This window comes from Cherax quadricarinatus, chromosome 66 (genome assembly GCF_038502225.1).
Source record: "Cherax quadricarinatus isolate ZL_2023a chromosome 66, ASM3850222v1, whole genome shotgun sequence".
Classification (NCBI taxonomy): Eukaryota; Metazoa; Arthropoda; class Malacostraca; order Decapoda; family Parastacidae; genus Cherax; species Cherax quadricarinatus.
Window position 1 is genome coordinate 16732741 of NC_091357.1, and position 15593 is coordinate 16748333.

A 15593-nucleotide genomic window follows, 5' to 3' on the forward strand; every position below is an offset into this window, starting at 1 on the left:
CCCTCCCATTATGTGTAGGGGTATAAAAACACAGGAAGGCATATGGTCAGAGGTATATTGAAGGAAGATGGAAGGCAAGTACAGGTTAGTGCAAAGAGGTACGTGCAGGCCGGTGACTGGGAGAGCAACATCATGGGATACCTATATCTATCTTTCTGCCTATCACACACACACACACACACACACACACACACACACACTAGAAGGTATAATGCTAAAGTTACTCGTAACAATTTGTAGAAAGGACAGACACACACGAGATAGCCAGTACACATTCAGAGATGACAAAGTTTGTCTTACGAATCATTCACAGTTCTGTAACAGAGTAAAGGAAATACAGAAAGACAGGGATGAGGGGATTCACATTCCTAGAATGTAAGAAGATATTCAACACGATACCATATTGGAAGCTTATACGCAAACTGGAAGAGCTATTATTATTAGTAGTAGTAGTAGTGTTTTAGGAAATTTTAAACTCACTGGAGTCATACAGCGCCTTGAGAGGAAGTAATCAAATTCAGTCCAAAAAAAGAGGAGAGTACTTCAGATATCTTGAATCAAATGCCCTTCACCATCATCGAGGTATGTACCTGCCTTGAAGGGGAAGACGAGAGTAACATGGCTGGTGTTTAAGTGGATGCAGGAATATTTAGGTAACAGAAGACAGGGTGAGAGTGAGAGGAGATACAAGATTGAATGAACACTAACAACGAGTGCAGGCTCTTCAAGAATAAATGTTCAGAGCCCTACTCTACTGATATACTGCCATAAGTAATCTGCACCAAAAAGTTTAATCTTACGTACACCATTATGCTGATGGTGTCAAGCTGATGAGTAATATAATAACCGGAGAGGACAGGAAGAGCCTCCTCAACAGCTGACGTGAACAGAGAAGTACTTACTATATTTGATCTTAAGAGGTCGCCATAATTTGATCTTCCAAAACACTATAATAACGTTAGAAAGGGAGGGAGAGAAGCGGACACGAAATATAGCCTGAAAAGGTGCTGCTGCCAACGTACGAGGAGATCGTATCAGAACAAGCACTTCACCGGTTGCACTTATCAAACCCCTATAACTTTTACAACACATGAAAAACCACCTTAGCTAAAGCCTGCTCTCAGGAACCTTTACAAAAAATTCTTTAGGACATTATATACAATGCACGTCAGACCCATCTTGGAATATAGGGTGTAGCATAGAGCAGCACCTTCAGCAAGTAATGAAACCGGAATATCCAAAGGTTCACAACAAAACTAGTACCGATACCGAGAGATTTTTTATCAAAATTAGATACATTAAACTTTAAACTTGCAAACATAGCTTTTTTAATATAGACAGTTGGTTTAAAACACATAGTTATTTTATCATAGACATTTTAATAGGCCAACATAAAAGGTAGCTATCACATATGTGATCCTTGCCTCCACGGACATGTAGCTCAGTATATTGACTAAGATACCAATTTCGAGGGTGGTTCTATCCTCGCATTCCGGCTTCTCTGCTGATTACCTGTTGGATCAGACTGTTTTTGTTGGCGACCTACGGGCCCACAAAGCCATTACAGACTAGTTGTGCTTTGCAGAGGCGATTCAGTTTCCTCTTGAAAAATTCTACACTTGTTTCGGCAATAGTCCTGACATCTGCTGGTAGAAGGTTGGAGAGTTTTTTCACCGCGGATGCCCATGAGGCCCCTGCTGTTCACTTGCTTTACTTTATACTTCCTTCCACATCTCTCACTCCAGCACGTTATGTTCGTGTGCAGATTTGGGACTACTTTTCTTCCAAGTACATATACTAAGGTGTCATATAAGTCTAAAACAATAGAGGAAAATGGATAAAACAAAGAACGTGATCGAATTAGCCACCACTATTACTGACAGATGAACGCAGACGAGATATTCAATCAACAAGTATAACGGTGAATGGTATTAGCAGTGATGGTGTTACGTGCGTTGGTGATGCCTCTCGCAAATGGGTCCAGACTTAAGGGACGCTCTCTTGATTATCACGCATCTCTTTTCTTCGCTTCAGAGAACACAGTTCAAGCGTTCCCAGTAATTTAAATGTTTTAGTGACTATATACGTTCAAAATAAAATATTGACTAACCAGTGGCCCGAGTAAAGGTAATTGCTCCGCTCTATTATATTAATTCTTATTAAGCTACTAGTGGGTCTAGAATGATAACTAGGTTCAGGTCTGACACGAACACTAGGCCCGCGACCGCTCTCTAGGGGGTTCGCTGAAGAGGTCTAGCAAGTCATAAGAACATAAGAAAGAAGGATCACTGCAGCAGGCCTATTGGCCCATACTAGGCAAGTCCTTCTCAAACCCAAGCCCACTAACAAAAATATTTGCCCAACCCATTTTCACTGCTACCCAAGGAATAAGCTTTGATAACCCTATTAACTCGTGTACAAGTCCCACTCAGATTCAGCCCTCTCACTCGTGTATTTAACCTAAATATGAAGCTACCCAAGGTTTTAGCTTCAGTGACCCTATCAGGCAGACTGTTCCATTCATCAACTACCCTATTTCCAAACCAATACTATCCTATATCCTTTCTAAATATAAATATGAATTTGAATCCATTACTTCGAGACCTTTCTTGGAGGGATATCCTCAGAACCTTATTGATGGAAGACCTCGGTCACTTGAGCAAAAACTTCACTGAAAGGAGGTAATCACCAACAGCCTGACTAACAGAGACAGGTCCGTGAATTATCCATCACAGGATGGAGCCTTCAGTACTCAGGGTCGTGAATTATCAGTCACAGGATGGAACCTTCAGTACTCAGGGTCGTGAATTATCAGTCACAGGATGGAGCCTTCAGTACTCAAGGTCGTGAATTATCATTTAACTAGGCAACACAGTCTGGCAGTCATTTAACTAGGCAACACAGTCTGGCAGTCATTTAACTAGGCAACACAGTCTGGCAGTCATTTAACTAGGCAACACAGTCTGGCAGTCATTTAACTAGGCAACACAGTCTGGCAGCAAGAGTGATCAACGTTCACAATTCAGCGCTTCCTTGACTACCTCATTACCAGATATTTTGTGGTCGGTTTTTGGAATTTGCTGACTTGTGGTTAAATACACATTTTTCTAGGGCTTTGTAACCCAGTTTAACCCTTCTTATCCTACCCTAATCAAATCTAATCTAAATTAGCCGCGGGGGCGTTGACCCCCGGAACAACCTCCGGGTATAGTACAGCGTTGAACTTGGTATCACACTTGTACCTACAGTCACTTTTTAACCCAGAGCAGGTGAACCATTAAAACATTAATGACAATAATAGCTACAATAATAATAATAGCAACGCTGCCATTGTGTGAAGGCCACAAGTGTTGCCTCCATCAACTTACGCAGCTTCTGCATTTAAGAGCGGATAATGCTACTTAATTTCCCTTGCAAATTGCAGTTGGAGAGGAGAGCGTGGGATGTGGCCCGGGTGATGCCTCACACTTACTTCTTTCATTATTTCACTGGAAATGTCTCGTTGCAGTCGGTCGAGATGAACCATGATTGCTGGGTTAAGCTTGGCTCCTGGAGGCAACTAGTAACGTCGCTCATGACACAGCTGGTCTCTTGATTCAAATACTGGGTATCAAGAGTGATAAAGCCACTGGGGACGGGGGAAAGTGATACGGTTCCATGGTGAAGCTACTGAACATCAGAGCCTCCAAGAGAAAAGTTGCAAGGCGGAACAAGACTCTTTTGGGGCCCCTGGGGGCAGTCTAAATGAATTTTGTGCAAGAATGGTATATAATACCGACAAGATGAAATTAAGACACATGTGCAACATCTGGGTTTCTTTATTATAGACGTTTCGCCATCCAGTGGCTTTATCAATACAAATTCCAGGATATAGCGTGAAGACAGTAGGAATATATGCAGAAGTTGAGGTAATCAGTCCCTCAACCTTGGAGTAGGTGCGAAGAGCACCGTAGTCGTGAAGAATTTTACGTAATTATTTTTCTGAATAAACAAAAAATAGTTGAAATTACCAAAAATAATCAAATGAAAAGATCAAAATAAAACGTTTGTGGCTATGGGGCCCCTTCGGAGATTCACAGCCGAAAAAGTGGAAGATGAAGAGTTTGAAACAATTAGTCCCTCAGCCTGTAGTTGATGTGTGTGAGCCATCAGTCTTGACAAAAGTGCAGCATATTCACATATGCTGCGCTTTTGTCAGGATTAAGGAACTGGACATATCGACTACAGGCTGAGGGACTGATTACCTCAAACTCTTCATCTTCCACCTTTTTCTGTATTGGACTGAAGAAGCCAGTGTGTAGCGAAACGTTTCCATAAACATACCCAAATGTTGCACAAGTGTCTCATTTACAAATGAGTATGTATGTGTATGAATATTTATGCAGTGTGTATCTGTGTTATGTGTCAGTAGGTGTTAACAAGAGTGACACTGGTAATAATGTCTGGTGTTTCCATGGCTGTTAACAAGGTTATAGATGAGCTTGTAAGAGAAGTAAAAGATACAGTGTTAAGCAGAGTTGCTCTTAAAAATGAATACACTGATTTTAAATAGAACCCTCTCCATTTGATGTCTGAAGATGACAGAGTATAACGGGAAACATGGAAGTGTCGTGAACACCTGACAGTGTTTCAAATACATAGAAGTCATCAACAATAAATGGGGAAGAAGCTGTATTATTCTACCACCAAGAGAAATACTTATTAACAGTTGAGGATGAGGGGGATCTCAGCAGGACGGCGAAATGTACAGTCACATTATAGATAGATGTATTCTCTATTTACTCAAACATGACACAGTATAGAAGTCTGAAGAAAGCTTCTATAGTTTATATAGACGTATTTTGTATTTACTCAAACATGACACAGTACAGAAGTCTGAAGAAAGCTTCTATAGCTTATATAGACATATTTTGTATTTACTCAAACATGACAGTACAGAAGTCTGAAGAAAGCTTCTATAGTTTATATAGACGTATTCTGTGTTTACTCAAACATGACACATTGGAGAAGTGTGAAGAAAGCTTCCATAATTTATGGAGGAGTTAACAAAAAGTGTAAATTTAGGAATTTGGAAATGAATGTAGAAAATAGCAAGATGAGTAAAATAAACAGAAGTACAGGGAATGAAAGTACAGAAGATGACTAGAAGCAAGTTTATTTAATATTAAAGTAGTTGGTTCAGCAGATAGTTCTGTGTAGGCGAGGGTAAGTCGAAGGTTACAAGACAGTTGCAGAAGTATTGAGCAATCTGTGGTAAAAGAGAACTTTGTTAGTAGGAATGTTTCAGGGTACAGTGGTACCAGCACTTGTGTGGGTGAGTCGTAGTCAGAGTACAGTGGTGCCAACACTTGTGTGGGTGAGTCGTGGTCAGACTACAGTGGTGCCAACACTTGTGTGGGTGAGTCGTGGTCAGAGTACAGTGGTGCCAACACTTGTGTGGGTGAGTCGTGGTCAGAGTACAGTGGTGCCAACACTTGTGTGGGTGAGTCGTGGTCAGAGTACAGTGGTGCCAGCACTTGTGTGGGTGAGTCGTGGTCAGAGTACAGTGGTGCCAACACTTGTGTGGGTGAGTCGTGGTCAGAGTACAGTGGTGCCAACACCTGTGTGGGTGAGTCGTGGTCAGAGTACAGTGGTGCCAACACTTGTGTGGGTGTGTCGTGGTCAGAGTACAGTGGTGCCAGCACTTGTGTGGGTGAGTCGTGGTCAGAGTACAGTGGTGCCAACACTTGTGTGGGTGAGTCGTAATCAGAGTACAGTGGTGCCAGCACTTGTGTGGGTGAGTCGTGGTCAGAGTACAGTGGTGCCAACACTTGTGTGGGTGAGTCGTGGTCAGAGTACAGTGGTGCCAACACTTGTGTGGGTGAGTCGTGGTCAGACTACAGTGGTGCCAACACTTGTGTGGGTGAGTCGTGGTCAGAGTACAGTGGTACCAACACTTGTGTGGGTGAGTCGTGGTCAGACTACAGTGGTGCCAACACTTGTGTGGGTGAGTCGTGGTCAGAGTACAGTGGTACCAACACTTGTGTGGGCGAGTCGTGGTCGGAGTACAGTGGTACCAACACTTTGTGTGGGTGAGTCGTGGTCAGAGTACAGTGGTGCCAACACTTGTGTGGGTGAGTCGTGGTCAGAGTACAGTGGTGCCAACACTTGTGTGGGTGAGTCGTGGTCAGAGTACAGTGGTGCCAACACTTGTGTGGGTGAGTCGTGGTCAGAGTACAGTGGTGCCAACACTTGTGTGGGTGAGTCGTGGTCAGACTACAGTGGTGCCAACACTTGTGTGGGTGAGTCGTGGTCATAGTACAGTGGTGCCAACACTTGTGTGGGTGAGTCGTGGTCAGAGTACAGTGGTGCCAACACTTGTGTGGGTGAGTCGTGGTCAGAGTACAGTGGTGCCAACACTTGTGTGGGTGAGTCGTGGTCAGAGTACAGTGGTGCCAACACTTGTGTGGGTGAGTCGTGGTCAGAGTACAGTGGTGCCAACACTTGTGTGGGTGAGTCGTGGTCAGAGTACAGTGGTGCCAACACTTGTGTGGGTGAGTCGTGGTCAGAGTACAGTGGTGCCAACACTTGTGTGGGTGAGTCGTGGTCAGAGTACAGTGGTGCCAACACTTGTGTGGGTGAGTCGTGGTCAGAGTACAGTGGTGCCAACACTTGTGTGGGTGATATTCGAATGAGCAGAGGCGCTTCCTGTGATCGTATCTGCTGGGACATCCTCCTCTTTTCTGCAACATTCCAAGCTCCTAATGATGTGTTGATTGCATCACGAAAGGCCTAGAGCTATCATTCAACTCCTCCAGTTGTTTTGCATGTTGTACCTCTTCACTGATAATAAAAGTTTTTTCTTTCATTTTGTTTTTTTGTTTTTTTTTGGGTCGCCCTGCCTTGGTGGGAGACGGTCGACGTGTTAAATATATATATATTGTCCTAATTAAAATAAACATGTTGTGTAGATTTTTCAGGAGATTGAAAACTTACTTATCCTTGTTAAGTAAGTGTTGTCTTTAACTTTTGAGAGAAATAATAGAGCGAAACGTTGTCCCAGTAAACTCTACGTGTGCAGTTTCTTAAATATTGTGTGCAGCACTTTATTTGGATCCAAGTCTTGTCCGAGATGAGTGAGTGGGGTGGATATTACCTCCTGAATAAGGAAGGTAGAAATTAGATGGCGGAGGGACGAGGGGTATAATTTGAAGCGTGGAAATTGTCGAGATTGTTTGGTTATGCGGTAAGGTGGTTCAGCAGGCGTGTAAGATGTGTGAATGTTGGTTCAGCAGGCGTGTAAGATGTGTGAATGTTGGTTCAGCAGGCGTGTAAGATGTGTGAATGTTGGTTCAGCAGGCGTGTAAGATGTGTGAATGTTGGTTCAGCAGGCGTGTAAGATGTGTGAATGTTGGTTCAGCAGGCGTGTAAGATGTGTGAATGTTGGTTCAGCAGGCGTGTAAGATGTGTGAATGTTGGTTCAGCAGGCGTGTAAGATGTGTGAATGTTGGTTCAGCAGGCGTGTAAGATGTGTGAATGTTGGTTCAGCAGGCGTGTAAGATGTGTGAATGTTGGTTCAGCAGGCGTGTAAGATGTGTGAATGTTGGTTCAGCAGGCGTGTAAGATGTGTGAATGTTGGTTCAGCAGGCGTGTAAGATGTGTGAATGTTGGTTCAGCAGGCGTGTAAGATGTGTGAATGTTGGTTCAGCAGGCGTGTAAGATGTGTGAATGTTGGTTCAGCAGGCGTGTAAGATGTGTGAATGTTGGTTCAGCAGGCGTGTAAGATGTGTGAATGTTGGTTCAGCAGGCGTGTAAGATGTGTGAATGTTGAACAGTGCAACATGAGGAAAATGTAGCAAGAAGGGAGAGTATTAACGTGCAAGAAGGGAGAGTATTAACGTGCAAGAAGGGAGATTATTAACGTGCAAGAAGGGAGAGTATTAACGTGAAAGAAGGGAGAGTATTAACGTGAAAGAAGGGAGAGTATTAACGTGCAAGGGGGAGTATTAACGTGCAAGAAGGAGTAGTATTAAAGGGTAAGAAGGGAGAGTATTAATGTGCAAGAAGGGAGAGTATTAACGTGCAGGAAGGGGGAGTATTAAAGGGTAAGAAGGGAGAGTATTAATGTGCAAGAAGGGAAAGTATTAACGTGCAAGAAGGGGGAGTGCTAACGTGCAAGAAGAGGGAGTATTAAAAGGTAAGAAGGGGAAGTATTAAAGGGTAAGAAGGAGAAGTATTAAAGGGTAAGAAGGGAGAGTATTGAAGAAAGTGCAAGGGATATTATTAACGTGCAAGGGAGATTATTAAAGAAAGTGCAAGAAGGGAGAGTATTATAGAAATTGCAAGAAGGGAGGGTATTATAGAAATTGCAAGGGAGAGTATTGAACTGCAAGAAGGGAGAGTATTGAACTGCAAGAAGGGAGATTATTGAAGGGTAGAAAGAATATTAAAGAAAGAGCAAGAAGGGAGAGTATTAAAGAATAAGGGAGAGTAATAAAAAGAATAAGGGAGAGTAATAAAAAGAATAAGGGAGAGTATTAAAGAACAAGGGAGAGTATTAAAGAACAAGGGAGAGTATTAAAGAACAAGGGAGAGTATTAAAGAAAGTGGGTCACCGGGAAGAAATGGTTGAAGAGTAGCCAGCCAGGAGGTCTGATAATGTATAATAATTACTGTGATATTGTGTCATAATATTTCTCATTACTGAACCACAGAAAGTTTTAGATGGATTCATTTCAAGGGAGACGGAGTGCAAGTATTATAGGGGACAGTCACGCCATCAAATAATAAGACCCTCCACACACGCCTCTTTCCCATTTCACCAGCCATATTTACAGATAACTCACACTTTGGAGAGAAAACTTTAGACGACGTTTCGATCCGTTCTGGACCATTATCAAGGACTTGATAATGACTAACATTATGAGATATTTATGAACCGGTGACTGGAGCAACAAGTCTACAATGACCTTAATAAGAACATGCAATACAAAGGAAACACTGAGCCAAATATTACCTAAATAAAGGCTGACTCTGCATTACATATCTTCATATCTTTTGGTAAATTGTTTCAGCCACGGTATAATGATTCGTATTCTCGCTAACCCAAGTGTTGATAAAGTTACTCCATCTCTGCAGCTTGTGTTAATACCTAGCTTTCTCCTGCCCCACGCCGCCCCAACTTACCCCCCCCCCCCCAACCTCCGGCGTAGAGTTTTCCGCAACTGCCTAACTTCTTCTGCAAGACACTTTGCTAATTACATTGGGAATAGGGGACACACCTGCCCCGTATAACTAGGGAAAGACGAGGGTGGGCGGCGTGGCTGGCACGCCCGCCAAACTTGTTCTAACACGCTGCTCTTTGAAAGCCAATTAGCACACGTTAATGGGATGGCGAGGCCTTCCTTAATGAACGTCCTGATGCCAGCGTGTAGCCAAATGCTCGTTTTCTGTGAGTTAAAGTCGAGTTACACACACGTGGTACTGCTCAACCTTCTTCATCGCCCTAACACTCATCTGTGATTCATCTTGTACAATACCTGCATTACACTTGTTTCTTCAAGTATTAAACCTGTCTTATTGTCTTGGACGAGTGGCAACACATAAAATAACAGGATTTTAATTGCGCTATTGCAAGCGTGAGACTTGGCAACGCGGGGTCGGCAATCGATAGTCGGCACTACTAGAAATACCACGTACGGGAACCGTACTCCTCTGCCACACGTCACAGTGACGTCACGCCTGATGCCACAACCCAGCCATTATCTAGATTTCATCTCCACATCAATCTAGAACGAATGTCTTAAAACTTAGGGCCTAGCCCAATAGATTTATTACAGTGTTTATGTATATGTTTGTTTGAATGTTTAAGAGATGGTGTCTTAGGGGTGGCTGGTTAAGCAGATGCTACCAAATGTGGGGTAGTGGAGCGGTGCTGCGTGTCTCCCCCTTGCGTTCATTATGGAGGGTGAATGCAACTGCTGCCATAAGTAGTGAGGCGGTGGTGATGATCCCACCTGCCTGCTTCACTGCACCTAAAAACAAAAACACTTGTTACCCACCACCATCACTACGAACAGTACTAGCACCACCACCACTACGAACAGTACTAGCACCATCACTACGAACAGTACTAGCACCATCACTACGAACAATACTAGCACCACCACTACCCCAACCATAACTACGAGCAATACTAGCACTACCCCATCACTACGAACAGTACTAGCACCATTACCACTACCCCAACCATCATTACGAACAGTACTAGCACCATCACCACTACGAACAGTACTAGCACCACCATCACTACGAACAATACTAGCACCACCACTACCCCAACTATAACTACGAGCAATACTAGCACTACCCCAACCATCACTACGAACAGTACTAGCACCATTACCACTACCCCAACCATCATTACGAACAGTACTAGCACCATCATCACTACCCGAACCATCACTACGAACAGTACTAGCACCACCATCACCACTACCCCAACCATCATTACGAACAGTATTAGCACCACCATCACTACTACCCCAATCATCACTACGAACAGTACTAGCACCACCATTACCACTACCCCAACCATCACTACGAATAATATAAGCACCGCCACCACAACCATCACTACGAACAATACTTGCACCACCACCACCACCACCACTGCAACATCCATCACTACGAACATTACTAGAACCAATACCACCAGCACAAACATTGCTATTACCAGCAAGCCATCACTGAACAAAGCTGTCACTAGAACCATCACCAACACCACCACCGCCGCCGCCACCACCACCACCACTAACAACAACAACCCACCCACCCACTACCACCAACCCTGCCAATGCCACCATCACCGAATCCACTACACTGGCTGAGTATAACTATGAAGCACTGGAATCTGCACCACTATTACCATAGAAGAATCCATACATAGTAAAGAATCCATACAGAGTAAAACCGGTATCGGCCAGCGGAGAGACTGGGCCAAGAGTTGAGACTCAACCCCTGCAACAACAGTTAGGTGAGCTCAAACCTCCGTGGGGGTTACCCTTCTCATGACACCACCGTCACTCGCACCTCGTCTTACTGGCTCTATACGAAGTCTTACGATTAGGTACGATAGCGCTCATGAGGCTAGGAGAAAGTGAATCCCGTCCACGGCTAGTTAAGCTAGGTCAGGAGCTGAGAGCCAACACTTGCAACCACAGATATACACGTACAATGTATGTTATATATATATATATATATATATATATATATATATATATATATATATATATATATATATATATATATATATATATATATATATATATATTTTATATAATATTCATATATATATAATGTTGTGCCGAACAGGTAAAACTTGCGATTTTGGCTTAAATAGCAACGCTCTTCTTGCCGAATAAGGCAAGCGAAAATTTATGTATGAAATAATTTGGTAAAAATCATTCTGAACGTAACGAAAAAATATATTTCACTGTGTCTGTTTACTATTAAATTGTAAACTTATCTAAAATATATTTGGCTAAATTAATTTGAGCTTGTAATAAGGTTAGGTAAGTTTTCTAAATTTTTTTGGTACAAAATTATTAATTTTTACATTAACATAAATGAAAAAATATATCTTCAAACGCATAAGAGAAAATTTTAGAAAGAACTTAATTTTAAATGAGCTCTTGCTAACTGACCAATTTTACCTATTCAGAACGATATATATATATATATATATATATATATATATATATATATATATATATATATATATATATATATATATATATATATATATATATATATATATATATATATATATATATATATAGGGCGGGAGGAATTTGGACTACATTATGTATCTCAGATAGTATCCGCATAGAAGCAATGCAAATTCCTTGATGTAATACCCTCAGGACAATTTAAAACAACATTATATACCTATGACTAAATTGTTACACTAGCCTCGCTGTAACATGTGGAGTGGAGGGGGGTGTTACATGTGGAGTGGAGGGGGGTGTTACATGTGGAGTGGAGGGGGTGTTACATGTGGAGTGGAGGGGGGTGTTACATGTGGAGTGGACGGGGGTGTAACATGTGGAGTGGAGGGGGGTGTAACATGTGGAGTGGAGGGGGGGTGTTACATGTGGAGTGGAGGGGGGTTATGGTGTAACATGTGGAGTGGAGGGGGGTGTAACATGTGGAGTGGAGGGGGGTGGTGTAACATGTGGAGTGGAGGGGGGTGGTGGTGTAACATGTGGAGTGGAGGGGGGGGGGTGGTGTAACATGTGGAGTGGAGGGGGGTGGTGGTGTAACATGTGGAGTGGAGGGGGGTGGTGGTGTAACATGTAGAGTGGAGGGGGGTTGGTGGTATAACATGTGCAGTGGAGGGGGGATTGGTGGTGTAACATGTGGAGTGGAAGAGGAAGGGAATGGTGGTGTTATATGTGGGGTGGAGGAGGGAGGAAATGGTGGTGCAGCATGTAGAGTGGAGGAGGGAGGGGAGGTGGTGTAACATGTGGAGTGTAGGGGAAAGGGGGTTGATGGCATAACATGTGGAGTGGAGGATGAGTGAGGGGGGTGTAGTATGTGGAACAGGAGGAACAGGGGTGGTGGTGTAGCATGTGGGGTGAAGGGGGAGGTAGGGAGGGGGGTAACATGTGGGGTGAAAGATACTGAGCAGAAAGAAGTGAAGGACAGAAGGAGGGAGGAGGAAAAGGAGGATGGAGAGAGAAGGAGAATGGGGAGGGAAGTAGGGTTGGGGTGGAGAGGGATGAATGGTAGGGGAGGGAGGGAGGGAGGATCTCATCACAACACACCCTCCAACAGGTGCTGCAATACCAGCTACACTTTTGTCTCTTACCTCCCTCCCTCCATTTCCTCCTTTTTTCCTTCTATCCCTTCCTCCCTCTCTCTCTCTCTCTCTCTCTCTCTCTCTCTCTCTTTCTCTCTCTCTCTCTCTTTCTTTTTTTTACACAGGGTTTGACAAGGTTAGGTTAAGGATCCCTAGCTTTATTGACAAACTAAGTGCTGTTACCTACATCAGCTCATTTGGAGTGCCGCATAGCTCACTGGTGAAAACATTCAGCTCACAATCTCAAGTCTCAGGCTCGATTCCCTGGCACAGAAAAACATGAGTCAGTTTTCTTATACCCCTGCCCACCTTACAGTAGAAGTAGATACCTGTGTGTTAGCCGAGTGTTGTGGGTCGCATCCATGGAAAAATGTATTAAAATCTCCAACCCCTGCTGGTATGTTACAATGTGCAAGAGAACACTCCAGTCCTGTGTAAGTAATTCCAGTACCTGATGGAAGTAGTGGATTGTTACGTAAAAGATCCTGAAAATGTTACTTCATTCACTCTCTCTTTCTGTCTCCCTGCTGATGTGGACTGCTTCCTTCTTTCGTTGGACCTGTGATACTCTCCTATACTGATGTGAAGGTTAGGTTAGCTTACTGTACGTTAAGTGAGGGTTAGAGTAGATTGGGCTAGGTAGCAAATGTGGGTTAGGTTATGTTAAATTAGGTTAGGCTAGTTAATGTGGCTTAGGTTTTGTTAAATTAGGTTAGATTATTTAATATTACGTTGAGTAAGGTATGTTAGATTAAGTTAAATTAGGTTACGTTAGATATGTTAGGTGAGGGATAGGTTTAGTTTCTTGTACTTCTCTCCTAAGGTGAGGTGACAGGAGGTGAAGTGACGGTAGGTGAGGTGAGGTATGAGGGAGGCACACACCATGAATATTCACAGTGTACATGTACATTAGAGCCAGCCACGGGGACCTCCCATAGGTCGATATGCTCTGCCCGCCTCCCCTCTCCCCTCCATCCCCTCTTCTCACTCCCCTCTCCTCTTTCCCTTTTTCTCGCTCCCCTCTCCTCACTCCCTTTTCTTCCCCCTTACCTTGGAACGCTGCATCAACCGTTCCACCACCCAGCCCCTCTAGTTTCTGGGGAGGCTAGAAGGAGTACATTATTGCATAGTGATCTTTCAGTAAATAACAAAAAGGACAATACCGTGGCTGGAACAATATACAAATAACCCGCACATAGGAGAGAGGAGCTTACCACGACGTTTCGGTCCGACTTGGACCATTTACAGTCACACTGTGTGACTTTGTAAATGGTCCAAGTTGGACCGTAACATCGTCGTAAGTTCCTCTCTTCTGTGTGCGGGTTATTACTGTAGTGATCCTCCAGATTTTAAATGAGATAAAGTGGATGTTTAACCACTGATAAATACCCATGTCAGGAGGTACTTGACCTGTTTGCTGATGAACACATCACCTGGGGAGGTTAGGTGAGGTAAGATCCGTCAGGTAACAGGACAAGTGTTTCCTGACACTGATCTTAGTCATGTGATAACCTGCCTCTGGAGCTGGTTTTCTGGAGGACACAGGTGATGAAAAAGCACTTGTCTTGTTTCCTGATAAACCTTACATAACCTAACAAGTGATTATCATGCCTACACCCACTACACGCGCGGTGTTACACATAAGTTTAACACCCTCGGTGTTACACTTATTTTGTACCAACGCCTTATTACACTTATTTTGTACCACCACCACCGGTCAGTGGTACAAAACTTTCATGCAGATAAGGAAACATAATTAGTTCTGTATATTTCCGCCTGGTAAGACATAATATAGACAGGAAAAGAGAAGATAAAATGTAAGACTGTATAAGAGATAAGATAAAAATAGGGCAGTTATAGAATTTGGACTTGTCTTGTGTGGACCAGTAGGGCTGCTGCAGTGTTCCTCCATCCTTATGTTTTTATATTCTAGAAGCGAAAAGCTTTATTCAGAATGTAAAAAAAATATATTTTAGACACTTGTAAGCTTTAGTACAATAGACACGTATAGGTGTTGTGTGTATATTTAAGTTTTACTTAGGATAACCCAGTCAAGTCAAACACTGAAGAGAGCATTAATGGTTGGATGAAAAATATACATACCAATTTCCTCCCCTTATATTTTATTTATGTAGTTTGAACAAGGATATTATATAAAGGCTACTAAGTGGACACCATATTTCTGTGATGACGGGTCAGATAATATGGGCTCAGGTATGTGTAAGTTCCTCTGTACCATTGTATACAGTAAGCGATTATTTTTGCAAATGTAATTGAAAAGTGCCATCAAAATTGAATTTGACGGTAAAAAAACCTTCGTAGTACGCGCTATTCAATTCTGGATGCACTATTTCAAATACATTTGCAAACAATCGTACTATGTAAAGCAGCTTATACAAAGTTTACTGAATATATAAAAATGGTTTAATAAGGAATGGGGTGGGTATGATGAGAATGTATGGGTGGAATGAGTATGTGGATTAAGTGGAATGAGGTGGAAAAATGAGTTTGGTAAAGAGGAAGAGAGGGGAGGTACTAACTAGGGGAAGTTGTCAGGGTGGCACTCCCTGGGCAGACTAAGGTGTGGTGCCCTGGTTTCCGGGAGCTCCTGTGATACTGTCTGTGCCTTAACACTCCTGCAGCTGGCAGTCACCAGCACGTGTTGCACCTCTCTCCACCCTCCAAGCTGGGGGTATTATGCAGGTTGCTGCATTAATGTCAGCTTTATAAAATAAGTTGTTTATAGTGAAAA

The 15593-nt window shown here is 43.0% G+C and overlaps 1 protein-coding gene across 1 annotated transcript in view; it reads right to left on the reverse strand.

The window, feature by feature from the left end:
* Positions 1-15593, reverse strand: part of LOC128704136 (uncharacterized) — a 349915-nt gene that overhangs the window by 201786 nt on the left and 132536 nt on the right. The gene's annotated exons all lie outside the window — the stretch shown is intronic.